Source organism: Pleurodeles waltl, chromosome 9 (assembly GCF_031143425.1).
Source record: "Pleurodeles waltl isolate 20211129_DDA chromosome 9, aPleWal1.hap1.20221129, whole genome shotgun sequence".
Lineage (NCBI taxonomy): Eukaryota > Metazoa > Chordata > Amphibia > Caudata > Salamandridae > Pleurodeles > Pleurodeles waltl.
Window position 1 is genome coordinate 158932914 of NC_090448.1, and position 27815 is coordinate 158960728.

General features: G+C 44.2%; 1 protein-coding gene across 6 annotated transcripts in view; it reads left to right on the forward strand.

The window, feature by feature from the left end:
• SLMAP (sarcolemma associated protein) overlaps nucleotides 1-27815 on the forward strand; it is a 793819-nt gene that overhangs the window by 64711 nt on the left and 701293 nt on the right. The gene's annotated exons all lie outside the window — the stretch shown is intronic.

Genomic DNA, 27815 nt, shown 5'->3' on the forward strand with positions numbered 1-27815 from the left:
GGGCTTGGACTCGTCTACAGCCTCGGGTCTCTTTTCCCCACCTAGTGTTGCCATGGAGGTGAGTTCCTTTCTAGCTGACATGCTAAGGAGAGGTGCTGAAGTTTTGGATCTGACATTTCCCTCTGTGTAATTGGCTACTGATCCTCTGATTGGTGTCCTCCATGACGGCCAAACAGGGGTTGAGCCGGTACTGCCTTACATGTCGTTTTGTTAGGGGTGTGGACAAAGCCTGATACAGGGTTCTGTTGATTGGGCTGCATCTCACAGACACTGACCAGCCCCTGGTGATCCAGCTTACCTTATACAGCATCCTACTCATTGCAGTTTGGTGGTGCAGGCTGTTTCCGCATTATGTGATATGGACCTCTCTTATTCCCCATCTGATAGAGATTCCTGAAGGCTTGACACTTGTGGCAAGCGTATCTGCTCTGATTTCTCTTAATACGTCTTGTGTTCTTAGACATTTATTTCCATTCGTTGTAGGACTCCTTGGAACGCTTCTTACCATCACTGCCGGATGATACCCAGAATAATCTTGCCTCTTTGATTCAAGATGGCCAGCAGGCAGCTAAATTATTTGTGGTATAGATACCACTGCCTCTGTGGGTGGGGCCATGGCTTCTTCAGTAACACTACATTGCTGGGCCTGGTTATGTGCCTCCCGATTTTCAGAGGCTGTTCAAGACACTTTGATTGACATACCTTTTGATGGTGTCCATTTATTTGGCTCAAATGCTGATTCTGCTTTGAAACGTTTTTTCAACAGTTGGAGTGGAACAACTGACTGGCCATGTTTGTTGATATACTCTGCCTAGTCAGTTCCTCCTATACTGGGTTACATGGGGGGTATTTGTATTTACCTTTTCTGACATATGAGCCATGCTTGGGCAGTGCCCGTGAGGTTTTTATTTCTTGTGCCTGAACCACCTAATGATAGCACCCAGGAGGATGTTCCTCCTGAAGAGGTGCTTCAGCCGGGGGTTGCTACAACAGAGCAAATGTTACCCTTCAATGAAGCCCTTACAGATGTCCTACTGGGGACGTGGTCCAAACCCAGCACAGCGGCTCCTGTGAATAGGGCAATTGGCCACCGCTATTGACAAGTTCCTAACAACCCTAGTTAACACCCCACCACGCAGAGCTTGGTGGTCCAAGCCACCACTTCCTGTGGTGCCTTCCTTACCGCTCCCCTGGATAGGAAATCCAAGAGGCTGGACCAACTTGGAAAGAAGATGTCTTCTTCCTCCAGCCTGGCATTGAGGTCGGTAAACACCTCTTGCCTATTGGGCCGTTTTTCCCATACTTTATGACATACAGTGGCACAAGTGCTGCCACAGGCCCCGGAGGGCGTACAGGACGCTCTTATCCAAGGTGTCAAGTATGGGAGAGATGCAGCCAAGTTAACCATCCGGTGTGGCTTGGACACGAGCGACTCGCTGGGCAGGGCGATTTTCGACAGTGGTCCTCCGACGCTACACCTGGCTGCATACCAATGGCTTTTCAGGGGATATCCAGGCGAATGTGATGGACATGCCTTTCGATGGCGCACATCTTTTTGGTGAGAAGGCAGGCTCTGCGCTTGAGCAATTCAAGGACTCTCGAGCCACGGCCAGATCCATGGGCCTCTCAGCACCCGTTCACCAGCAGTCTGCCTGTCGCCCCTTTTGCAGGCATCGGGAGGGGCGCGGTACCACGCCAACCACAGGTTAACCACCGTCCTCCGGCTTCACAGCATCCTTTGGGAGGACGAGGTCGTGGTGCCTTCAGACCCAGAGGGTCTAGCCAGAGGTCAGTCACCACCCAGCCCCCCTCTTCTGCAATGCCCCAGCCGCACTAGTATGGTTCTCCAAGATCATGCCCGTCCAGTTGGAGGGAGGATTCAGTTTAATCTTCCTCACTGGCAGTCCATAACATCGTACAAATGGGTCTTGCAGATCATTCAGAAGGGCTGTTCCCTTCCCTTCCAGTCTTTCCCTCCCTCTATCCCTCCAGTGAAAGAACGGCTGATGGAGGATCATTTGATCTTACTCCGCGAGGAAGTTACGGGTTTCTTGGCCTAGGGAGCCATAGAAAGGGTCCAGATGTCAGAAGTAGGCAGTGGTTGTTAGTCCTGCGACTTTCGGATCCCAAAAAAGAACAAGGGTCTTCACCCTATTTTGGATTTAAGGGATGTGAATCTCTCCCTCAGAAAGGAGAAATTCAAGATGCTCACTCTTGCTCAGGTCTTGTCTGCCCTAGACCAAGGAGACTGGATGGTAGCGCTGGACTTGCAGGATGTGTATTTTCACATCCTCATCATGCCCGACCGCAGGTGTTACTTGCGGTTCAAGGTGGTCCTCAAGCACTTTGTTTATTGTGCTCCCCTTCGGTCTCACCAGGCCCCCTTGGGTGTTTACCAAGGTGATGACGGTGGTGGCAGCTCATCTGCACAGGTTAGGGATTTCAGTCTTCCCCTACCTCGACTTGCTGTTGAAGGCTCCTACGCCCCAGGCTCTCGTCACCCACCGTCAGACTACGGTGGACTTTTTGCATTCGCTAGGGTTCACTATTAACGTTCCAAAGTCACACCTGACTCCCTCTCAGAAGCTCCCTTTCATTGGAGCTGTTCTGGACACAGTGCAGTTTCGGGGTTTTCCTCCCCAGCAGCGAGTCCAGGATATTCAGGTTATGATACAGATGTTTCGGCCTTCATCCTTAATTTCGGTGAGAAAAACTGTGAGGCTGTTGGGACTCATGGCTTCCTGCGTCCTGTTAGTCAAACTTGCCAGATGACATAAGAGGGTCTGCAATGGGACCTGATGTTCCGGTGGGCACAGCATCAGGGGAATCTTACCGACACGGTTCAGATCTCGGAGGGACCTGCAAAAGACCTGCAGTGGTGGTTAGTGAACTGTGATTGGGCCAAGGGCAGACTCCTATCCCTTCCCCAACCAGATCTCACAGTAGGGACAGATGCGTCACTTCTGGGATGGGTCGGCCACCTGGGAGAGGCGGAGATCAGGGGCCTTGGATCTGTGGCAGAATCCGGGCTCCATATCAACTTATTAGAGCTCTGGGCGATCCGGCTAGCATTGAAAGCATTTCTTCCTGTTGTGAAAGGGAAGATATAGTGCAGGTTTTCACGGACAACACCACCGCAATGTGGTACTGGAACAAGCAGGGTGATGTGGGGTCGTGGACCCTTTGTCAAGAGGCTCTGCGTCTCTGGACATGGCTGAAACAGCAGGGTATAACCCTGGTGGTTCAACACCCGGCAGGTTCTCTGAACGCCAGAGTGGATGAACTCAGCCGTCGATGCCTTGCATATCATAAGTGGTATCTCCATCCAGAGGTAGCGCAAGGATTCTTTTAGCAGTGGGGATAGCCTTGGTTAGATCTGTTCGTCTCCGCAGAGAACGCGCAATGTCAGCAGTATTGTGCGTTGGAGTTTCTGAGACGGCAATCGCTCGGCAATGCTTTTCGTTGCCAGTGGAATTCAGGCCTCCTATACACTTTTCCGCCCATACCACTTCTGCCCAGAGTTCTCAAGAAGATCAAGAACGACCGGGCCCAAGTCATCTTAGTGGCTCCAGATTGGGCACAAAGAGTCTGGTATCCTGAGCTGCTCAAAATGAGCATCAAACCTCTGATCAGGCTGCCCTCTCAAGAGGTTCTTCTGTTGCAGCAACAGGGGAAGGTTCTCCATCCGAACCTGTCAACTCTGCGCCTTCATGGGTGGAGATTGAGCAGTGGCAGTTGATGGCTTTTGACCTTCCTCCCGAAGTCTGTAAATTTATTTTGGCAGCCAGGCGTCCCTCCACTAAAACGGTATAAGCCTGCCGTTGGAAACGCTTTGTACTTTATTGTACAGCAAGGTCTATTGACCCTCTTTCTGCTTCTCTCTCTGATATTGTTCTCTTCATTCTTTCTCTATCCCAGCAGGGTCCTACCTTGGGGACTCTCAAGGGCCATCTTTCTGCCTTATCGGCATTTATTTGGCTGCCTGATCAGCTTCTGTGTTCAAATCTCCCATTGTACACAGATTCCTCAAGGGGATTGTACATATGTTTACCCCCTATGCCCTTTATTACGCCTCAATGAGACTTAAATCTTGTCCTCACATTTCTGATGTGTGCTCCTTTCAAGCCTTTACACAACTGTCCCCTGTTCACCATCAAGACAGCCTTCTTAGCGGTAATAACATCTGCCAGGATGGTGAGGGAGATGCAAGCCCTGTCATCAAAGGCACTGTATCTCACTATCCATTCAGACAAAGTGGTTCTCAAAACTTGTTCCTCTTTCCTTCCCAAGGTGGTGACCTCATTTAATCTAGGTTAGAACATCACCCTGCCCACCTTCTTTGCTCCACCGCATCCCTCCAAAGAAGAGGAGCGACTCCATCGACTGGACCCAAAAAGAGCATTGCCGTTCTATCTTGACCGCACAGAGTTCCGGGTGGATGACCAACTCTTTGTGGGATACGTGGGAGCAAAGAAGGGTCAGACAGTACGGAAGCGAACATTTTGCAGTGGGTAGTTCTCTGCATTAAGATAAGCTACACATTGGCCAGGAAGCAGCCTCCTGAGGGCTTGCAGGCTCATTCTACCAGGGGCAAAGCTGCTATCACTGCGCTAGCTCGAGTCAAACCAGTCCTGGAGATCTGTCGGTTTGCAGCATGGGCGTCTTTGCACACGTTTGCAAAACATTACTGCCTGGACCGCCAGGTACGAAGAGACGGACACTTTGCCCGTTCAGTCCTATAGGACTTCTTAGTGTAAGGAGTAGTAGCTGCAGCCCACTGCCAGGAGGTTATGGCTTGGGTATCTACTCAGGAGGTTGTGGCTTGGGTATCTATTCAGAGGTAAGGAATCTACTGCTAGAATTCTCTATCAGATGAACAAATTACTTAGCTCGGTAATGCATTATCTGGTTGAGACTCTATCTAGCTTGAGTCCTTACACCCTCCCATGCCTCCCCGCTCTTTGGATATGCCTAGTAGGGGTAGGACAAATGTTGGTGGTGTCTGTGACTCTGCGCTTCTGAAATGAAGTTTCTGATGGATACATCTACCTGTGGATTCCTCACCTAATGAATTCTCCCCCATGCGTAGCATTCGACGGAAACTTCTCTCTCTAGCTCTACACATCGGCGAGGACGTCACAATTGCCCGACTCCACGCGGCTCCGTGTGACGTCATCGTGGCAATAAGAGGTCCTCGCCGCCGTGCTGACGTCAGTTCCCTTTTTTCCGTGCCTTCGATAAGTTACTTTTCTGTTACCTGTATCGTTAGCTCTTCGGAAGGGATACTTTGTGTATTTCCAGGATGTCCGCTCCAAAGAAGTCGGGTTTCAAGCCCTGCAGGGAATGTGGAGGTCGCATGTCTGTGACTGATCCACACAGTGATTGTCTTTGGTGCCTCAGTTCCGATCACGACGTCCAAGAATGCGGATCCTGCCAAAAGATGAATCCGAAGGCATTGTAGGAACACGAGGCAAAGCTATTCTTGGCGAGGTCCAAGAAGGAGAGGAAGTGGCACCATCGGTCCTCTTCTGGAAAATCGTCCCATAAGAAGCGACATCATTGTGATTCCTGACGTCGGTCTAGAAGTCGGTCGGCGTCGAGGTCTCCAACGTCCCGGTGCCGCAAGTCTTGGGAAGTGAGTCCGATGGTGTCCCCTTAACCTGCGACGCCGCAGACGTCCCCGGCGCCGTCAGTCTTTGAAGTCGTGGCACCCCAAAGTCATCTGGCTTCGCCGGTGCATCCAGATCCTGAAGAGTCCAGCCCGGCTCCACAGACTTATCCTTCGTTCTGAGCTCCGGGTACGGATCCGGCGGCATTCCTTAATGCCATGTTTAAAATTTTTCAAAATATGGCTCCGGGAGGTGGTGCGCCAGCTGGCCCCACTGGTCCCCTGGCTTTCAATCTCGGCGTTCCGGCTCCGTACAAGTCGACGCCGTTTATGCCATTTTGTTCGGCTGGAGACTCAGGTCAGGCCCCTATGCCGGCAGCGCAGCCCTCGCTGTCGAGGGAGAGACCTTCGACGCCGGTGTCGGAGGTGATGGAGCCGAGAGGTCGGTTGTCAGCGTCGGATGTGGGTGCCTTATCCATGGTGCCGATGGATCCATCTGCGGCGTTGGGTGGATCCGGAGAACCTATCATGACGCCTTCCCGGCGCCATTCACCAATGTCGCTGTGCTCCATGTCGACGCCGGGGCTCGAGGCTAAGTTGAGGTCACGTCGAAAGGCCCTTAGACTTTTGGAGGAGAGGGAATATCAGCAACAATTCCTCGAAGAAGGGGAGATCACTGATCCCCAGGGCGACTTCCCTGGGCTGGACACTGCAAGTGGTCTTGATACCTCTCCTGAGTATGACCTGGCCTCCCCGGGTGAATATTCAGAGGAGGCAGCCTCTTACCACTCTGTTATTAGGAAGGCTGCAGCATTCCTGGATCTTCCCTTACCGACTGCGTAGGTGAAGACCATCTAATTGACTGAGGTTTTGCATCCTGCTACAGACATGGCGGATCCTCTTCTACCATTTACGAGGCCCTGATGGATCCGATCGAAGAGGTTCGGAAGAAGCCGGTCACCTCTTCCGCTGTTAGTAGGTCAGTGGCCAGGCGTTACAGATATGCGCCTGGGGACCCAGAGTTTTTGTCCAAGCACCCTTCACCAGAGAGCTTGGTGGTACAAGCATCCTGCTCTTCAAGGTCGGCCCCTGGTTCGTTTCCGGGAGTACCATCGGACCGGGAATCCAAGCAGATGGATCAGTCGGCCAGGAAGGTGTTTTCATCTTGCAGCATGGTTCTAAAATCTGCTAATGCAACTTGTATTCTGGGCAGGTATATTCATGCTATAATGGATGCGATGAAGACTGTTCTTCCAGACATGCCGCAGGACTTGCGTGGTCTTCTTTCGGACGCTCAGGCGGCGGCTGCGCAAGTTAGTCAGACAGGGCTGGAAACCACGGACTCTATTGCAAGAGCCATGGGGACTTCCGTTGCCTCCAGACGACATGCGTGGTTACGCACTTCCGGATTTTCGTCTGACGTCCAGTCTACGTTACTCGATCTGCCTTTTGATGGGGCAAAACTATTTGGTTCAAAGGCGGACTCTGCGCTGGCGCGCTTTAAAGAATGTAGGGCAACTGCTAAGTCTTTGGGTCTGCAGGCTGCTTCTGCCCCATTTCGATCTTTTAGACGGCTGTGTGTTTTTGGAAGAGGTGCTTCCTTTCGTGGGAGGTCACAGCAGCCGGGGCAGCAGTCCTCCGGCCTCCCTTATCGTTCCTACAGGGGGTGGGGTAGAGTCTGCATAAGAGGGGCCATCCAACAGCAGCCCCCTTCCTCTTCCTCTGGAGGGTTACCTCAAGGAAAGCAGCCCTAGTCCTCATGCCATTGTCTCTCATACCTCTCCGGTAGGGGGGAGGCTTTCTCTTTTTCTCCCCATATGGGAGTCCATAACCACAGACTCTTGGGTCATCAGTTTGGTGAGAAAAGGTTATGCCCTTCCCTTTTGGGAGATTCCTCTTCCTTTTGTTCAGAAGATCATCTCCTGCTGTTAGAGCAGGAGGTTCTCTCCCTATTATTGAAGGGTGCAGTGGAGTTGGTTCCAGAGCAAGAGAGGGGTCAGGGGTGTTATTCCAGGTACTTCCTGATCCCCAAGAAGGATGGTCGTCTGAGACCTATTTTGGACCTGAGGATTTTGAATTGGTTCCTCAAACAGGAGAAATTCAAAATGCTGACTCTATCACAGGTGCTTTTGGCATTGAGCAAGGAGGATTGGATGGTGTCGGTCGACTTGCAGGATGCTTATTTTCACATTCCCATTCTCAAGTCGCACAGGAAGTATCTCTGGTTTGTGGTAGGATCGCAGCACTACCAGTTTGCGGTCCTTCCTTTTGGTCTTACTTCCGCACCACGGGTCTTCACGAAGGTGATGGCGGTTGTTGCAGCACACCTCAGGAGGAAGGGAGTAGCAGTATTCCCTTACCTGGACGATTGGCTGATCAAAGCCGAGTCTCCGGGGCTTGTGTAGCTGACAACCCAGTTGTTGTTCAGTCTGGGTTTTTCAATAAATGTACCCAAGTCTCACCTAGAGCCCTCTCAACGCCTCCTGTTCATAGGGGCAGAACTGGACACGACATTGAATCGGGCCTTTCCTCCGCCACAGCGGACACAGGACATTCAGGCGTTGGTTCCAATGTTTCAAGAAGGAGCGGTAGTTCCAGTCCTCGAAGTCCTTCGTTTGCTCGGTCTGTTCGCTTCTTGCATTCTGTTGCTCACTCATGCACGCTGGCATATGAGGGCACTTCAGTGGTGCCTCCGCAAGCAGTGGTTTCAGCACAGAGGAGATATCAGGGAGTCGATAAAAATCTCCAGAGACACTGCAGCGGATCTCTGATGGTGGGCTGTGGAAGGCAACCTTTCTCAAGGAAAGCCATTTTCGCAGCCAACTCCGGTGGCAACGGGGATAACTGATGCTTCCACCTTAGGGTGGGGGAGCTCATCTGGAGGATCTGGAGATCAAGGGTCGTTGGTCTCCAGTAGAGCACAGGTTTCATATCAATCTGCTAGAGCTGCGGGCGATTCGTTTGGCCCTCAAGGCCTTCCTCCCTTCCCTTTGTGGTCAGTCAGTTCAGATTCTGATGGACAACACGACTGCGATGTGGTATATCAACAAACAGGGGGGTGTAGGGGCGTACCACCTTTGCAGAGAGGCTCTGCGACTCTGGTCCTGGGCTCGGGACCATCGGCTTTGTGTAGTGGCAAACCATTTGGCCGGGGTCCAAAACGTACGTGCGGACAGACTCAGTCGCTTCTTCTCTGACGACCACGAGTGGCGTCTCCATCCGGATCTGGTTCTTTACATCTTTCGGATGTGGGGTTCTCTCCGTATAGACCTGTTTGCCACTCGAGAGAACACACACTGTCCGTCGTTCTGCAGCCTTCAGTATCCGTTGCAAGGAGCGTTGGGGGACGCGTTTCAGATGTCCTGGTGCGGCCAGTTGCTTTACGCGTTTCCTCCCATACCCTTGATTCCTCGGGTTTTGAGGAAGATTCGCCAAGACCGGGCCCAAGTCATTCTGATTGCTCCGGATTGGCCACGAAGGGTGTGGTATACAGACCTTCTCCGACTTTCACTGTACCCGCTGCTCCGTCTCCCTCTCAGGGCAGACCTCCTGTCACAGGGGCAGGTTCTACACCCCCACCTCCAGAGCCTGCACCTTCATGACTGGAGATTGAACGGGCAACCTGAGTTCCTTTTCTCTCCCACCAGAGGGGGTGGACGTTCTTTTATCGGCCAGGCGACACTCCACCAAGTCGGTCTGTGCAAGTAGGTGGGCTAATTTTGTTCGTTGGTGTGTAGAGAAGAAAATTGATCCTTTAAGTGCCCATCTTTCTGATATTTTATTGTTTGCATTGTCGTTGGCTCAGCGTGGTTGTGCTGTGGCCACTGTTAAAGGCTATCTTTCGGCTATTTTATATCTTCCAGATCAGCCCTCTTTATTCAAATCTCCTTTGGTTGTTTGTTTTTTGAGGGGGCTTACTAATAAATTTCCTCCCAGGCCTTTTCTGATGCCGCAGTGGGACTTGAATTTGGTGTTGACTTTTTTGATGGGCTCCCCATTTGAGCCACTTCATTCATGCACATTCAGATATTTGTTTTTTAAGACTGTGTGTTTTTGGTAGCCATCATGTCGGCTAGACGTGTTAGTGAATTGCAAGCCCTTTCTGCTCACCCGCCTTTCACCACTTTTTATAAGGACAAGGTGGTTTTGAGGACCATGGTGGCTTTCCTCCCCAAGGTGGTGTCTCCGTTTCACTTGGGACAGTCCGTAACTCTCTCGACGTTCTACCCTCCTCTGCTTCCATCTAAGGAGGAGGTAAGACTCCATCGTCTGGACCCCAAGAGGGCTCTCAGTTTTTATGTCGACAGGACGAGAGAGTTCCGGTTGGATGAACAACTCTTTATTGGATACGTGGGGAAGAGGAAGGGGAAGGACGTCCATAAGAGAACGCTCTCCAGGTGGGTCGTTCTTTGTATAAAAATATGTTACTCTTTGGTGAAGAAGGATCCTCATGAGGGGATCAGGGCTCATTCCATCAGGGCCAAGTCGACCTCATCAGCTTTGGCCAGAGGTGTTCCGATGGTGGACATCTGTAAGGCTGCGACTTGGTCTTCCTTCCACACCTTTGTGAAGCATTATTGTTTGGATGCGGAGGTGCGGAGGGATGGGCATTTTGCGTGGTCTGTGCTGCAAGAGTTCCTGGTTTGACCAGACGGACACCCACCTCCGAGGTGGTACTGCTTTGGGACTCTATTCATTAGGTGAGGAATCCACAGGTAGTTGTATCCATCAGAAGAGCAAGTTACTTACCTTCGGTAACGCTTTTTCTGGTGGATACATTAGCTACCTGTGGATTCCTCACAGTCCCTCCCACCTCCCCGTAGTCTGTCTGGTTGCGCCAGGATCTCTTTGGATGTGCACTTCAGTGCTTTTATTTCAATGTTTCTGTGTATATATATATATATATATATATATATATATATATATATATGTGTTGATCGTGCTAATTCAGGTTATTTTAAAGTTTAGAAACCGTTCATGATGGTATGCGCTCTTTTTTAAAGAGTTGTGCAAAAGTTTTTACATGAAGATTCTCTATAAAGTTTATTCTTGTTAATCTTAAGAGTGTAAATTGTCGATGTTCTATATATGTTTCAAAGGCACGTCAAAAGTGGCGTGAACTGACGTCAGCACAGCGGCGAGGACCTCTTATTGCCACAATGACGTCACATGGAGCCGCGTGGAGTCGGGCAATTGTGACGTCCTAGCCGACTTGCAGAGCTAGAGAGAGAAGTTTCAGTCGAATGCTACGCATGGGGGAGAATTCATTAGGTGAGGAATCCACAGGTAGCTAATGTATCCACCAGAAAGTGTTACCGAAGGTAAGTAACTTGCTCTTTGTGGATCAAAGAACTGATGTACGCACGCTGGGGTGGCGCCTTTATAGGCGACCATGATGTCACAGATGGCTCCAACGATGCTGACGAAGCCACGCGGATCCGAATGCCACCCGGCGGCGCAAGTAGGGTATTGCTCAGCAAAAAGATTCTGGATTCGAAGCTGGCTCCAGGGTATTCAAAGGTAAGTAATCTGCAGCTAGATAGAGTCTCTACCAGATAATGCGTTACCGAAGGTAAGTAACTTGTTCTTCTATGCCAGTCTGTTGGCACTCAGCACTTGTCCACCTCTTTGTGTCTTATCGAGAGAGGATCTACTGTTGCAGGCAGGATGGTGAGGCCCTCAAGCCCAGTTCCCAAACACTGAATCTATATGTATGGAGAGTGAAAGACAACAACTAATGCCCATTTGGCTGCCTGATGAAGTTACTGATGTTGTCTTGTTCGACAGGAAGCCCGCTAACAATGCAGGTTGCTCGAATGTATTCTTGAGTGGTGAATAGAGCAAGGCTTCAAGCCCTTTAAATCTTGTCTGTCCATTGTCTTGCATTTTGTGTTATCCTATGATGTTCATGCTTGAATGAGAGGGGGGCCCACAGGTGTTTGCTGGTGGAGAGCTGAGTTTCAGTATCCATTTTAAATAAAGATATGGTCTCTTGCTGCCAATATCCTCTCTAATACCCCATAAGTTAATAAACAGTGGGTAGAGCTCAGAGGCAAGGAACCATCTAAAAGTCCGCTCAGTTCACTTTACTTTTGATCTTATTTAATCTGTAGCATTTTTACAGTGTTCAGCTTACATTCTTTCTAAAATATTGCCTTTACTTGCAACAGTGTTTATTATAACTTTCTTCACATCAAAGCTACAGCAAGAGATTTGACGCTAGCCAACAGTAAGTTGGCTAGCTCTAATGAGAGAAATTGTGAGATTTCTGAACACGGGTGGTTGCCACAGGTCACGCCCTCCCACGTTGAGAAAGCTGCCACTCACATTGAGGAAGCTGTCGTTAGAGTAGAATTTTTTTTCGAGCGGCAGAAAGAAGTTGGCGCCCTCTGGCGCGCCACGTGATGCCATTCGCACTGATTTTACAGCGCAGGAGAAACTCCTGGCACTGACAATCCGCGCAAACAGCGCCACTTGCCCAAACTTCACCGCTCGCGGACCTCTGCATAGCACAGCTGAGTTTTATTCAACACTTCGTGGAGTTCCGCATAGTAGAACTCCGCCCAGGCTTATTCTAAACCTTCACCAAAGCCACAACAGCATCTAAAGTCCAAAAGTTTATTTGCCAATAATGCAGCAAGATTGTCTTTCTCTGTGAGTTCCTCCTTAACAATCCATTGGCCCAAACCTGCCAGAGTTATAATGACACTTCTCCCCTTTTCTTTTTCCCCTACAATTCATTTGGTATAAAATAATGTTCACAGTTTAGAAGGACGATGATTATTTTTTCAACAGTGACCTATGAATAGTCAGAAGACAATGTCACGTTTATCAAAACAAGGTATATTCACATCCACTGTAACATTTTAAAACCAAGAATTACTTTTTAAAATGCTCATGTAAAATGCCTGGAACGCAACTAATCTAAAACTACATTTTTCTTTGCTGTTAGGATACATTTCTAACCGAGTGATCTCTGAGAAGAACTGCATATTTATTTAACGCATAATTTGTACCTAAATTGTGGCTTTTTTAAATCTTTTCATTGGGATTTGATAATCAGCCTTTGGCACTGTTGAATGCTGCCATTGTAACATCACCTTGTTTTTGTTTTTATCACTATAGCCCTTAATTCATTACTGCTGCCGTTTCGAAGTGGTGTAATGAGTGTTCAATTTAATTCTTTATCGACCTTAAAGGGATAGACTGCTGAGATGACCTTACTAAGATTTGAATATTGACCTACCGATCATGACGATGTCAGTGACTAGAGTTTAATACACTGAGCAGTCTTACTTGTAGTACCATAGACTGATCTGTATTTGGAGTCCAAAGGCAACGAGATGCATGTCCAAAAAAAAATAAAAAAATGCATTTTCTTTTTCACTTTGATGAATCGCACATTTATTTGATCATAAGCCGTTGGGAAAACTGAGACTCTACTTATTCTATATTCGTTTTGTACATAATTGGGTTATATAGGAAAAGAATGATAAAGTGTTTTGTTGGATACCAGTTTTCCCTGTAACATACATTATGCAACGTTTGAATTGAGTGTGGTGTTTCTCTTTTCCTGCATCCACCCATGCACACCCAGAAAGCTGCACCCAGTGTGAGAGTCGCAGAGGGCTGAAATCTGCCACTGGGGAACATGTGCTCGCATTCCTTAGGCCTGAGTGTATGGGCACGAGGGAAGGTCAGAAATGGTGTAACGCATGAGTCCGCTTATCCTCCTTTCTTGAGCATTGAAAGTCAGTCTTTTAGAAGTGAAATTAGCTTGTGGTGCTGAAGAATGAATATCAAGCCCAATTGTTTTGAAAGTTTTTTTGTGCTATTAACTGTAGGTAGTTTAAATGGTAACAGAACAGAGCTACAGTTTATCATACATGTCAAAGATGAATTGACTCCAAAGCTTGGTGCAAGTGCAAGGATACCATTGGAAGAAGATGTTCTCTGTTGGCGAGATATACAGAACTGAATGATGTTAATTTCTCTTTTAATAAGTGACTGAATGATAGTGACGGTGTTAATAAGTTTGGTGCAGAGTATAAACCCGACCCTCCATTTAAAGTTTGAGATCTTTATAAGCATCACACTTGTTTCATCAACAAAAAGGCTAATTTCTTATTAATTCATGTCCTATGTGTTTGGATTTAACAATATCCCCAGGTCCTGGCTTGACTTGTCCATCCTTATGGCATGGATGCTGCATCACCACCTTGTGATGGGATGAATTAATGCACCAGGCAACGTGCAAACATTTGTGTCTTGTATATGCCTACAAACTCCTACCTGATCCAGGAGACCCCCCTTGTCTATTCTGTTTTTTTACTGAGTTATTATGGTGGTTGGAACCAACACCCAGCACGCTTGCAGGTTTGCATTGTGGGCCTCACATTTCTCACTCTCAAGTCCCCTCATGTTTAGGATTTGATAGTTTATGCCTCAACATTCTGGTTTCAAGCTGTGTGTATTGTAGTGAATCCTAGTTCGTTTTAATGGGATAGCAGGAGTTAGCTTAGCCTCTGGCTTGTAGACTCGTGCCCCCGTCACCTAGTGACTTTTAACCTACTTAGCTTGCTCTGTCTTAGCCCATTTCATTATTTATTTCTTCTAAGATGGCTGCCTTGTTTATAGTTAGGCCACTTGTTATGAGTTACATTATCAGTGTCACCGCTCCAAGGCGTCAAGATCAAGCACCAAAGACAAACAAACAGTAGGTGTTCACACTTAGGAATTTTCCCTCTCTATACTTTCGAGGGATTGTTGATATTAATTGCCATCCCAAGCATGCCTGTTATCTATTGTTTAGGAATACACTTACGACAGGGGATCTTGTAGATCTGTATAAATACATCACACTTTAGACAGATAATCAGAGGGATTCCGACTAGAGGGCATCGCCACCATCGCTGATACCGATGCTGCAATCGTCTTGACGCTGACCCAGTCTTCGTGTCCCAACGGAGTCTGAGATAGAGACCTCATTCCAAGGTAACGAGGGTTGGGGACTCCTCTCATGGACACGGCTTTGGCAGATTAGGTTTAGAAAACCCAGCTCTCCTTTAGGTAGGAGGTTAGGCCTATTCACATGAGGGTAATAGGGCATATTCCATCTTATATATCTTTTTCATGTATTGCAAAATGGTGGGGGTCTTCATAACAATGACTCTCTTCTTCACAATACTGTTACGTGCTATATTAATTATCCTAATCATTGCAGTCCATGCAACTTATCGCAAATTGCAGTTATGTTAAATAAAAAGCTATTATAACGTTACTGCATCTGTGTCATTGCCTGTGTTTTGTATAAGACATAATATATCTGTGAGAAAAGGGTAATCTCCGTTTAACCACGACATACCCTGAGATATCTTATTTTGAGTCCATGGGTAAACGACTGCCATAAATCACCTTTTACTATTGTGTTTCTGGTGAGGTACTGCTAGTGAGCCGGTAAGGTTGGGACAACAGTTGCGACTTGTTGTAGGAAAGACTCAGTCGCCTACAAACAAAAGTACTGTTATCCTTAAACCAGCAGTCTTGCTCAGAGCAAGAGTCCAAACTACGACCGTATCATGCCATCAGTCTTTTGTAGCAGCTCAAGCTGCTTTTTATATCTCCGGTTTGCACACTTTGTACTATGTTTAGTACATGGTCCTTCAGAAATTGTCTGGCGTGAAGAAAGAACAGGGGTTCCAGAGTAGACCTGTTTAATCACAGAGGTGAGTACAGTTACTCAGAAACCGAACATTGTATTGAGAGCCCTTCCTGTTATCTGCTCCAGAAACTAATTTGTACTGACTGGGTCGACTTGTAATTCAGATCAGGATTTAGATGTCTCCACATACCACCATGTGATTATGTAATACTCCACTTCTGGGTGTAATGGTGTGTTTCCCCAAGAGATCAACCACACCACATCCCCTGTCTGCGATTTATTGGACTGGGTTTCAGTCTGCTCTTGTGACTCCAAATGGGGGACACACAGGGAGAAAGTACCTAGTAGATCTGTGATTCCTTATATTGCTGTCTCAGCCTGATGAGGCTTATTTTACACCTACTTATTTCCCACCTCCTGCTTGTGACTAAGTGGTGATCATCCTGCCTAATGCAGAAAGCTAGTGAAAAAAGTCATTTAATTAGTGAATGAATGCTTTGTTTTTTGTTATCCTTGTCTGGTAAGAAGCGTCTTTCTAGTGGTTTCAATACATCTGAAGTCATAAACAGCTAGGTCATCTGTTGGATATGTCTGTGGTCTAGCCTATCTCCACTGCTTTCTAAAGTTATTCATCCACCTTTTTTAAACAATCTTTATTGGTTTGTAACAGGTAAAAAGAACTTCCACGTAAATATGTAATGCTAAGTGAACACACTTGGGTGTGCTGTTTTGAGTTCTTGAAACCTTTGATAAAAACAGCACACAGTATACAAGTGTACAGTAATAAATCATCAAAAACAATGTTGAACAGTCGTCCCTTTTGCTGGATTAGAGTTTCAGAATGGCATTGGCCTTGTTTATGAAAGACTTGTCACGAGCATACCGTCTGTTCATTTGCACCCATATTTTGTCACATTTCTTGGGGTTGCACTAGCTGCAATATAAGACTCTGCAGCATGCCCCTGTCCTCATTTGAATGTTAGGATTCATTCCCAAAGAGCGTGTCTGGCTGCCTCCCTCTGTGTGCTACCATTGGACCTTGTCCTACAACAATTTTCTTAATTTTGCAGGGGCTTTTAATAACATGGATGTTCCTGTCAGTTCTCACAACCATGGCTGCGTGGAATTTCATCTTGTCCTAGAAGATTTGCTTTGTGGTATAGTGCCATATTATGTGAGTAACTGGTCACCCTCTGGCCGCAGCTCTATATTAAAGTTTAAGACCTTGAATTATAATTTGTGGTGGTGACTACCCACCTCAAGGAATAATCATAACCCTTGTCAAGTTGAACCCTCAAAAACACTAAATTACCATGTGTCGAAGCCCATGCTATAGCACAGAGCAGACAGGCTTACCTGGGGCCAACTTGTAAAGATTTTAGGCAGTACTGAAACTGTATTAAAGTAAAAGTGCAAAATAATAAAAATCCCAAACCAATTTAGAAGAATGGAATACAATTTAACAAGGGTATACCCAAATGACAAATTCTATAAGGGAAACCTGAGATATGAATTTTTAAGTTTTAAGTAGGAATAGCACCAAGAAGCATGAAGTGCTAATGATAGTCAATGGTCGTAGCAGACCAGGGCATAGGTGCAATTTGAGGCTATCAATGGTGGTGCAGCGGTCGAATGCGCTAACCAGGTTCATCTTGGTAAAAGATATTGCCTTCTGACTTAGTCCTTTAAGTCCCAGTTCACCACAAAGTACACTTCTAAAGTCTCCCTAGGACCCCAGGGATGGATCTTACAGACTCACAAGATGTCAGATAGAGGTACACAGTAGGGTACAGTCCAGGTCCAGTTGCCACTGGTCAGCTGGATGATGCAGGAAAGGCCTCTAGTAGCATGTGCCCAGTAGCTTGTGTCCTTGCAGCTTGAATAGACGGTCGACCTTAGGACCCTTGGATTCCACTTCTTTATTCTGGGTACAACAGTGAGCAGGTCCACTCCTTCAGGGCTCACCTCAGGTCACAGACAGTTGGTCCAACCCTCTTATGTTCCTCCACGGGTCCAGGTTTGTTCTAGAGAGGGTGTCTGGAGATGCCATTTTTATATTGGACATGAACTAGTGGGTGGGAATTACTCCTAGGCATGTCCAAACAAATGGGATAAATATTCACAGGGCCAATCTTGCCCAGTTTGCACATTTTGTTCAAGATGGTCAAAGTCTTTTGCCACAGTCCTCTTGGGCTCATAGGGCTGGATGTGTTTTGGGAGTGTACTATGGTAATCCCAGTGTGCTCTCACACCTAACACTAAAATCCAGTTTGAAGCAGCCACTTTACCCATAATAAACCCAGAGACAAATGTCTGGTAGTAGAAACGTATGATCGTATTGAATTGTATTGTATTGCAACACTAATAGAGCTCTTACTTCCTCTTTGTAGGGTGCTGAAGCCCTAGCCTAAATGGGTAGAATGCTACACCATGTTGATGGTGTGGTTGGAGGTGCTACCTTTGTTTTGATCCTATGTAGGAAGTTTTTCCATGTCATACGTAATGACCACCGAGGTGTGGCTGTTGTATTATGGGACAAAGCGGTTAGCAGTGTGATGGATGGAAAAAGTGTGAGGCAGACATCCAGTTTATGGTTTTTAGTAAGATGGCAGCTTTGAACAGCTCTACAAGTCCCTTGATGGTATGTCTTATTTTCAGTCTACTTAGCTGGTTAGTGCCCTGGGTTGTCCATTCTGAGATATCTTATTTATAGATTAAAGGTTATGGTCCTGAGCAGACATAGATTGGAAGAAAATTATGTTCCTTGAGTTCACACAGCAGAATTGCCCCTCACAAGTCAGTAATTGTTATGTTTGTAGTGCTTTGGGAAGTGTCTGTTGATCTATTAATGCCACATGGATCTTAGGTAGATTGACTTTACTGGGTATATGCTAAGCTTGGGTCTAGACCTTTCCCTGCTACATTGTGTCAAACTCTGCCAATCTCAACTAACCAGGGTTTTACCTGGGGGGTTAATAAAGGACTTACGTTTGAAGGAGTGCACAACCTTGAGCTTGTTAAAGAAAACTAGACAGTTTATACACAAGAATTGCCTTGGCATTCTTTTCTCTCTCTTTTGAGTGCTACATGTGGCTCAGCAGACCTGTAGGAATGCTTTGACTCTCTGCTGTCAAACAGAGGCTCTGCAGCCCCTGTCCTGCTGCATATTACGAGTCTCATTGGATTCATCTTTGCCCATTCAGGTTCCTTGCTTCTTGGGGAGGATGGGTATTTCACATCTTTTTCACACTTAATCAGATGTTGTGCACTGGCTGGGAAAAGTTGGAAAGCAAATGAAAATTAGCCTCCAAGAACTTTAGATGGAGGAAATATAACTTTCTATTAGTTACTTTTACTTGATATTTATTTAGTAAAATTCCGACTTCACCATTGAAATTGATTTTTGATAACTATTAAAAATAGTTGTTTTATTATTATTTTGACTGCTCTCATTCCAGAGTTTCAGTATTAATATTTTAATCTTCCATCCCTTTTTTCTCTATGGGGATGGGTCAGCCAGCTTTCCTAAAGTGAAAAGGTTGATAGTTGCTGTAAGGACATTTTAATGGTAAATGTCTACGTATCCTACTTTTAAATGCATGCACCTTGCTTTGTGGTCTACAAGGCCATATAGGACTGGCTTATTAATATTTTGCACAGTTCTAGTCAGACTACAGTGACAGACCTAAAGTCATGTTTGCTTAGTGGATGGCACAGCCCGCAAAAAGACATTTAACTTCCAGGCCCTGGGCACATTTTGTACCATATACTAAGGAAAAGACAAGCAAAATATACAGTTTTAGGAGTATGCCATTTCAACCAATTTTAAAGAGGGAGCACAGGCACTTTAACACTGGTTAGCTGGGATAAAGTGCACTTAGCTCTAAAGCCAGCAAAACTATATGGTCCAGCTAAAAACATGCATATATTTCCTGCATTATCATTTATCCATTTTTTTGGCAGGGTGGATTTTCTACATTGTTAACATTTATCCATATTTCATCAATTGTATAGATGTTTAGTGAATAATTATGTGAATTTTAAGTTGCACCTGTATGATACCCAGTCTAATCTTCCGTTGGTTCCCAAGCCTTTTCCCATTGCAACAATAAATTACCTAGTATGTCCAGTGGATTAATCACCATATTTTCTGAGAGCAATCTTGGATTTCCTGGTCACTGTCAACGTGTTTTTGCATGGTGCGCTATCCTCTAATTTCATAGTGTTTTGAAAAACTATGTGTATGATTTCCTACTTACGTTGATAGCTTTAATTAGTGGTTGAAGAGGTTCCATCATCACTGGTTGTAAAGTAGCTCAGAAAGTGCTTTGTTATTCATTTGTGGTTTTGCAGAATTTACTCTGGCTACTACGTTCTTAACATAATCCTCACAGTTAAACTGGTTTCATCTTTAGTCCCTCATCTTTGGTCACAATTAGAATTACCTTTCCATTTCTGATTTCCCCACTGCAACCATGTCATTTGTGCGTAAACAAATGTTTTACGGAGCTACATTGTTATTGTTATATGTTACTATAATCTTTTTTTGCCTTTATCAAAGTTGTTCGTTTGAGGCAAAGAATATACTCGGATTGGGACATTTGAAATTTCGGGTACTCTCCGTAACACCTAGAATGATTTCTGGTGTTTCATCTTGCAGTATTTCACAAAACTGGAAAAACTGGCTTCCTCTTTGGTCTATGTTCAACGTACAAGAATTGGGAAGAACAAACTGAATAAAGTTGCAGCTGCTACCCTTGCGACTTTTGTTGGAACAGGAATACATTGTATGTAGTGATTTCTTTGAAATAGCTCCTTTGCAGTAGCAGTAAATATTCACATGTAAATGTACTACTAATTGTTGAACCCTCTTGCATCATGTGTACATTTTAATTAATGTTGTTGATGTACAAGTCGCCTCTTCTCTCCGTTTCATCTCTTTCAGTGATTAACTCCTCTGCACCCAGGTGTGCGCTCCCCATTCTCCTATCCCCAACCCACCTTGGTAATGGCAGAATCCTCAGAAAACAGTACTGAATTGAATGGAAGGGAGGAAAGGTGCTTGTTCTGAAGAGACCAAGGGTCTCGCGTCTCACTGGCTTTAAGCCTTAGAAACTGGAGGTTCCTTGTGGCTGCACACCTGAGCCCAAACCCAGTGAAACTAGTCAAAGCAGGAGGCACAAGCCTGAGTATTCTGGCATCCAATCTGAGAGAAGCTGTGATTTCTTAAGTTTAAATCGTGTTTTTCACCAGTTAAAGCATATATCTTTTGTTTCTCTTTCCCTTATGATTTATAGTTTAAATCATGCATTTGATGTAACGTTAGTTGCCTCTTGACCCCAAAACTCAATGTAGTCAATTAATACATTCCCTATGGGGACATGTATTGACTAAATAAAATGCAGGAATAAGCCCACCACCCAGAGACCTGTGGAGCATATTGGGCAAATATCACACATATAACAGACACAAAGGTTATTGTGGCTTTTTGTGATGGTTTGCCTTAGGCAGACAGTTGGAATGTAATGTGGAAATAAGTAGGCCACGCTTATCTTGTTTTGCAGTTTATCACAGACCACTCAAAACGTACAGTGTTACTGTATGTACTGAACAACAGGTGGAGCTATTTGATAAGTATATTCAATAACGTTTGGTGACACTAAAAGAAACAGGCCAACAAAGGTAATGGATATATGTTTATATGCACTGAAACACATGAACAAACAAAGCTACGAAGATCATATATATTTGCATATCGTGTGGCAATAATTGTGTTTATTTGTGCGGGCACTCAAACATTGAGGCGAATGGTGGAGTACAATTGTTAAAGGAACTTCAAAATAGTGCTGTTCGTTAAGCTTGGGTTAAAGAAATCCAAGCATTATGCAGAATGTCACAGCTCCACCATTTGTTCTGTGATCTCCTTGTGTACCTATTTTAAATTGGAAGAAATGGAAAAAAGTGCTTTAACGTTATGCTAGAGTATGTGATTATCTTTAAGTTCAGAGAAAAACAGCTATACTTATACACTGTTTGTGGCCTGACACAAAGCTTTTGACCATCTCCCTGATTTGTCAGTGGCAAGTCCCTTAAATTTTAATAACTATGAATGATCTGGATAGCCGCTATCTTCCCAACGTGAGTACATTTTTAGTAAGGTATCATTTTGGGAAGAGAATACACATAAATGGAGAAACAATTGAAAATGATATAGCAGATCTGAATATGCTGGCTTAATCTTCATTAAATTCAAGGGGACGAGAGAATGAGAACAATTGGTGCTTGAGTGTAATATAGGAAAGGTTAAAGCTGAATTGTGGAAAAACATGACTCAACCTCAGTTGATATTTGGGTTATAGAAAAAAAAAACACATAACATTCTGTCGTGTGTAGAGGCTCAGTTCAAAGTATTGTAGGGAAATGGTGTTTTGGAGGTTCACCCCAACTTTTTGCCCCACACGTTTTTGTTGATCTAGGTGCTCTTTTTGCCAACTCTGTATTGCACTGTGCTCTGCTGTCCAGTGAATGTGCTCTGGCCCTTCCATAGTGTATGTGCAATTGCCTGATCTCTGGTTGGCATAGTTAACTTACTTATAAGACCCTAGTCTATGGTACTCTGGGTAACTGGGGCTAGTAAGTCACCAGTTGACAGCAGCATGTGTTGTGCCACCACAGGTATGACAAATTGAAAGCATGGCTCCAAACCTGCCATTGCAGCCTAGTTGGGCATCTTCTAAACTGCTGAAGGAAGTTTGAAGCACTCCCAGGAACAGGGAACAAATCAAACTCGTAGTGGGAGGAGGTGTGACTTCCTCCAGTAGGATGGCTTCCTGAGAGTGGTGACTGATAATATAGCTTTAGAGAGTCTACCACCTCAGTGAAGCAGATGCCAATAACACCATCGGCTGTCAACTCCTTTGTGCCATTAAAGAGGCTGGCATCTCTTCTTGAGGAGGACAGGAAAGGCTGTTGCAGAACCGGTTTTCAAGGTGTCTCATTATGCTAGGTGCTCCCTCGGGATATTCCTAGAGCTCCACACTGGTGAAGAAGATTAGATCCCTGTTGGATTCAGACCAAGATTATTTCTGGCCAAAACCCCAGGAAGTGATGTATTATTGTAAAGTGGGAAGGGTTGTTCTGCATAGTGACAGTATGGTGGAACTTTTTCCTTTTTCACTTTTCTTGTCACCATTTTGCTTTTAATATGTGTCATTCTAATTATTGCATTTCATGCCATTTTATCTAAGACGCAACTGATTCAGTAAATCTCATTGAACCATTTTCTGCCTCTGTCTTTGCATGTGTGAGACTAATGTAACTGAGAGAAAAAGATAAGATCTGATTTACCATGATTTCCCAGGGAAGTCATCTTGTCATGTGCCCAGTTGCCACAAATCATCCCTGCTCTTGGGCAGAGATGAGGTGCTTCTAGCTGCCCCGTTACGGATTAGGCCGACAGTTGTCGCATGTGTGGGATTGGACTTAGGGCCAGATGTAGCAAGCAGTTTTGCCCATTCTGTGTCTATGGAAAAATGTGTTTGTACATATGGCCCTTAGTTCCCCACAATTCAGGTGATGCTGCAGCCCGAATCCAGCAGCCTCATTAGGATAATGAGAGCCCATGCGACAAACCCATTGTAACCTGTCCAAGAGTTTAGTAGCCAAAGTAGCATTAGTCAAAACTCCTAAGCTGCTTGCACAGATGTATTATATTCTAAAGATTGAACTACTGTGATTTTTCCCTCAATAGATTTTTGTTGCTGTCTAAAGCTAAAAATGTAGACTCTTTTTATAATACAATGGTTGTGGATTTTTGTCATTTTTCTAACGTATTTACTGTTTTCATACTTCTAAATGTGGTACACTTAGACTTTTGATTAAGTCTGACTTCTCTGTGCTACAATTACCAAGGACTGAGCTAAGGATTTTGTCAAAGAGCCTAACTAAACCTGCTACAGATTGTGACATTACATGTTATAATCCACTTTCTTACCAGAATAATGAGAGAATGGACAAAGTACAAGTAGCTGAAGGGTTGAACTGTAAACCTGAGAAAAAATAGTTTTCAGGGCAATTGTTTTCATTGTGGTAACATGGCCACTTAGTATATAATAAGGGTTATCTAGTGTGGGAAAGTTTTGCAATTAGGCATAGCAGGATGTGAATCTAACACTAATTTGAAATGTGATCAAATAGTTTTGAAAGTGAAAATTGTCGAAAAAGAAATTCCCATAGATGAGATAAATGTGCAAGGAAAGGTAACACAAGTTTTGTTTGACTCTCAAGCGAAGATTATACCAATTTCTAAAAAGTTATTCGAGAAACAATTCTGTGAGACTGTAATCTTAATAAACCTGACAATTGACCGTATGACTACGGTGGTGAGCCCATCAAACCAGAATGTAACTTCAATGGGTTGATTGCGCCTATAGGGAGGTTAGATAGTGGCAAGATTTATATTTCTTCTAAGGGTGATAAAATTGATTTTACCAAAGAAACTTGGGTTTTATGTTAGAATCCAGTAGTGGTCCTCCACAAATACTAAAGGAATTGAGAAATAGTGGGTTGTATTATGTGCATAAGATGCATTTGGTTGAGGGGGAACTGCCAAAGTGCTACAAGGTGCAGGGTAGTCTCTGTGCGATTGAACAAAAAATGCAAGCTGAATTGCGTAGGCTGGAAAGTGAAGGTATCGTAGAAGAGGTGGAGGGCAAAGAAGGTTGGCCCTCAATGCTGCAGCAACAGAGGCCAATGGAAAGGTAAGATAGACTTGAGAGAATTAAATGAGTGCTGAGTGGACCATATCCCATTCCTATTATCTGAGATGTTGATGTTTTTGAATGGAGCCAGGGTATTTTATACCATCCATCTTCCATCGGTTTGTCACCTAATCAAATTCGATGAACAATCTAAAGATCTAACTGCATTTGTCACCCTTTTGGGCATTTTCAGTTTTGCTGGAATCTTTTTGGGTTTCTCTAAGTAGCCTCTGCGTTCCAAAGAACTTTGGAAAGAGTATTAAAAGGGGTTTATTTATCTTTCAGGTTCATGTGTTGTTTTTTTGTTTTTTTTTGTTCCGGTTTTGGGGGGGGGGGGCAGGGGGGCAGTTGATGTGAGAGGGCTCGATGGAAGCGTGGGAGAAGTTCTTGAGACTCTGTGAGGTCAATATTATCATTAAATATGGAAAGTACAAATTTGGAGAAACCTCTATTGAATATCTGGGACATGAAACTTCAGTTTGTAGTATTAAACCTAAAGGTGAGCTAGTAAACATCATTCAGCAATTTCAACAAGGACGAATTGACAAGATTTATATTACGATAACTTTGTTAAAGGATTTGGCAGAGAAGAATAGGAAAATTAAAAGTTTGCTGAGGAAAGGTGTGGATGTTGTTTGGGATAATGAGTGTGAACAAAAGACTAACATTATAAAGTAGCAGCTAATTTAAGCTCCTAATTTCAAAAGTTTTGATTCTGCTGTAAAATCTACGCTCACCACAGAAACTAGTTTGAAAGACTTACATGAAGTCCTGGTGATATGTGATGGAAAGGAAAATATTGTTTGCCTTACAGACCTCGAAAGGACCAGAGACATGCTACTCTGTTACTGAGAGAGAGGAGCTAACGATTTTCTGGGCAGTCAAGAAGCTTTGGAAGTTTTAGTGTTGACGTGAGTTCAGAATTAATACGGATCATAATCCTTTTAAGGAAAATTTCTTCAAAAAAAAGGGATAGATGTTGTTTCAAGTAGAGTAGCTAAAGGGAAGTTATCCTGACAAGAGTTTAAGTTTGAGGTTGAGGACATACTTGAAGTTAAAAATCACATAGCAGACACTTTGTCCAGATTGTTACCATGTGTGCTTGATAATCCATTGGAGGAACACAAGGACACTAGAGTGTGTGAAATTGAGGGGGGTGTCATTTCTGAAGAAAAGTAGAGAAAAAGTATTGAGGAAGATGTAGTTGTGCAAGAAGTTCCAAGTCATTAATAATGAGTAGAGTAATAGGAGAGAAAGCAGTGAACAGTGCAAGAAAGAGAATTTGTAAAAAATAGTTGGTGGAAAAGATAGGCTAGGGTTCATATAAAATGGTACCAGATTGCTTCCAACAACATCACTCATGGAAGAGCTAATTGAAGCATGAGGAACACCAAAGGTATGTCTAAAACAAAAGAGGTTTTGGTAGACTTATTGATGGCTAGATAAGGATGTGTTGGTGGAAAGAGTGATAAGCGATTGCTTACAATGTGTGGTTAGGCATTCTAGGTCTTATCCATAATAAAGGACAGCAAATGTATGTTGTAGTAGTCTTAGACATGCAGTCGAGATGGTCGAGATGTTTTAAGTGATTTGGATTGAAACAAGACCTTTTGTAGAGTTTATTCTGCAGGGAAGCTTACTCCACACCCATATTGACAAACAATAGTGTATAGTTAGTGTCCATGGAGATTGAAACACTTCTTCAGAAAAATGGAATAAACATAAAAAGCGTTGATGGTACTGTCCTGAAGCTAATGGCATGGTGGGACCATTCAACAGAGTAGCTAAGGAAAACATTTGAATGGAGAGAAAATGGCAAAGAATAGAAAGATGACGTAAAAAGAAGAGTGGTGGTTTTCAGGCTGACCACACATTCTAGTACCAAGAAAATACCTTTTGAGTTGTTTTGAGGAAGGAAGATCAGTTCCACTGTGACTCCATCATAGGTGAATAAGAAGGACTTGCGCTTGTATGAGGTTTAACCGAAAAAGAGAGACAGTGATAGATAGATAGATAGAGAAAGGAAAGCATAGTTTGATAAGATGGCTGTTAACAGTTGTGAAGGTAGGTGATTGGTTTCATATAAAGAAACCCTCAAGTAGCAAACAAAATTCAAAATATTCAGAGCCCCTCAGGTAAGTAAGTTGTTAAATAATGAAGTGAAGACAAGGGATTCACAAGTAGGGAATCTGAATTGACTTGTTATTGTTCAGACGAGACAAGAGATGACAGAGGGTCTGAGAAACAACTGAGAGGTAGAGTGGGGAGACGACTGAGAAAGTCAACAGAGGTCTCTGAATGTGTAGCAGAGTGAAAGTAGTCCCTAAATGGCTTGCTGTTTATAAAATGTGATGTTGCTAAGTGTCTGTCTAGTGTTGTTTCTGTTACATGTGTGGAAGTAGATCTGGATTTATTATATTGGAGTAATAGCAGTAACACTTGATGTGATAAAGTAAAGCCAATGTTTTGCAGATATTAAAATTATAGTTTTAAAGTGGCCCTTCAGCCAATAACAATGTGACTGAGGTAACGGGTTGAAAGTTAGGTTTATTCTCCAGTAGAAAGTGTCTCGTCTAGCTAACATCCAGCGGAATTGATCTCTCACCATTAGTTTACTAGAACCAATACTCAATAAATATTGGGAATATTGTGACCCCAATCTGCCATAAGGTACACGTGGTGTTATTTGTTTACCAGAGCCATCAGTAGTGGCACTGTTGTGACCACTCTAATATTTGGGATTATTTCAGCTCTGATGTACATTCTGTTAAAGGTCTTTGTGGAAAAAGTATTTTCTCCATCTCTTCCCACTATCCTCTATTTTCGCTTCCTTTGTTCGCTCACTGGCTCCTCAAACCTTGCTAATCCTGGCAACTTTTTGCAATATTTTGTTAAATGCTTAGTGAGTACTTTTCTGCCTCTGGAGTTGTGAAAATGACATTTCTTAATAAAAAGATTATAAATAGTGCAAATGGTGGAATACCTGTTTTTCTTCACCTGCCACATTAGAAAGGTTTTTCAAAAGTGGGATGAGGTTGTAAAGAGGGTTTTTTTCCTTGACTTTCTCTTCATGTGGACACTGCAGGCTGATTAGCTGTTAACAATTTAAGCATCCACGGGCCTCTCAAAATCCTAAAAATGTTACTAGACCTGCAGATCTGGTGACTTAAATAATCTACTCGACCTAATTATAATGCTCTTGACCCATAAACTTGTTTCAAATTCTGTGATCCTTGGCAAATATTTTAATTCACTGAGCCGCTATTTTTTTCATCATCACATACGAGAGCACCTTCAAACACGTGAGTTCAGCTTCAACAAATCTGCTGTACAAAAAACACTTTTTGTTTGATTTAATATACTAACATTTTGCTCTATTTAAAATACAAACCTTGTCACACATATGATACACATGACCGCTGACTTGCTTCTTAGTTCATTAACAACAGTGTCAGTGTTGGGGCAGTAATGTTTCTCAAATCATGTTTAAATATAATTTTTAATAAATACCTAAAGCATAAAGCTGTAGAACACTCATTTGCAATCAGCAGATTTTCCATTAAAATGGCTCCAAAAATTTCTACCCACATGCAGTTTTACTGATAAAACTATGTAGTGTAGAAACAAAGTTTAGAAATCGAGTTCGCCAAGTAAAGTGCTCCGATTTGTTTTGCTCCTATTCAAATCTTTGTTTGCGTCACAAAATTGTACGTTATAATTCCTGATATATTTTGAAATATATGTACTATACATTTAGAAGCTGTTTAAATGTGTGTTAGAAAACAAA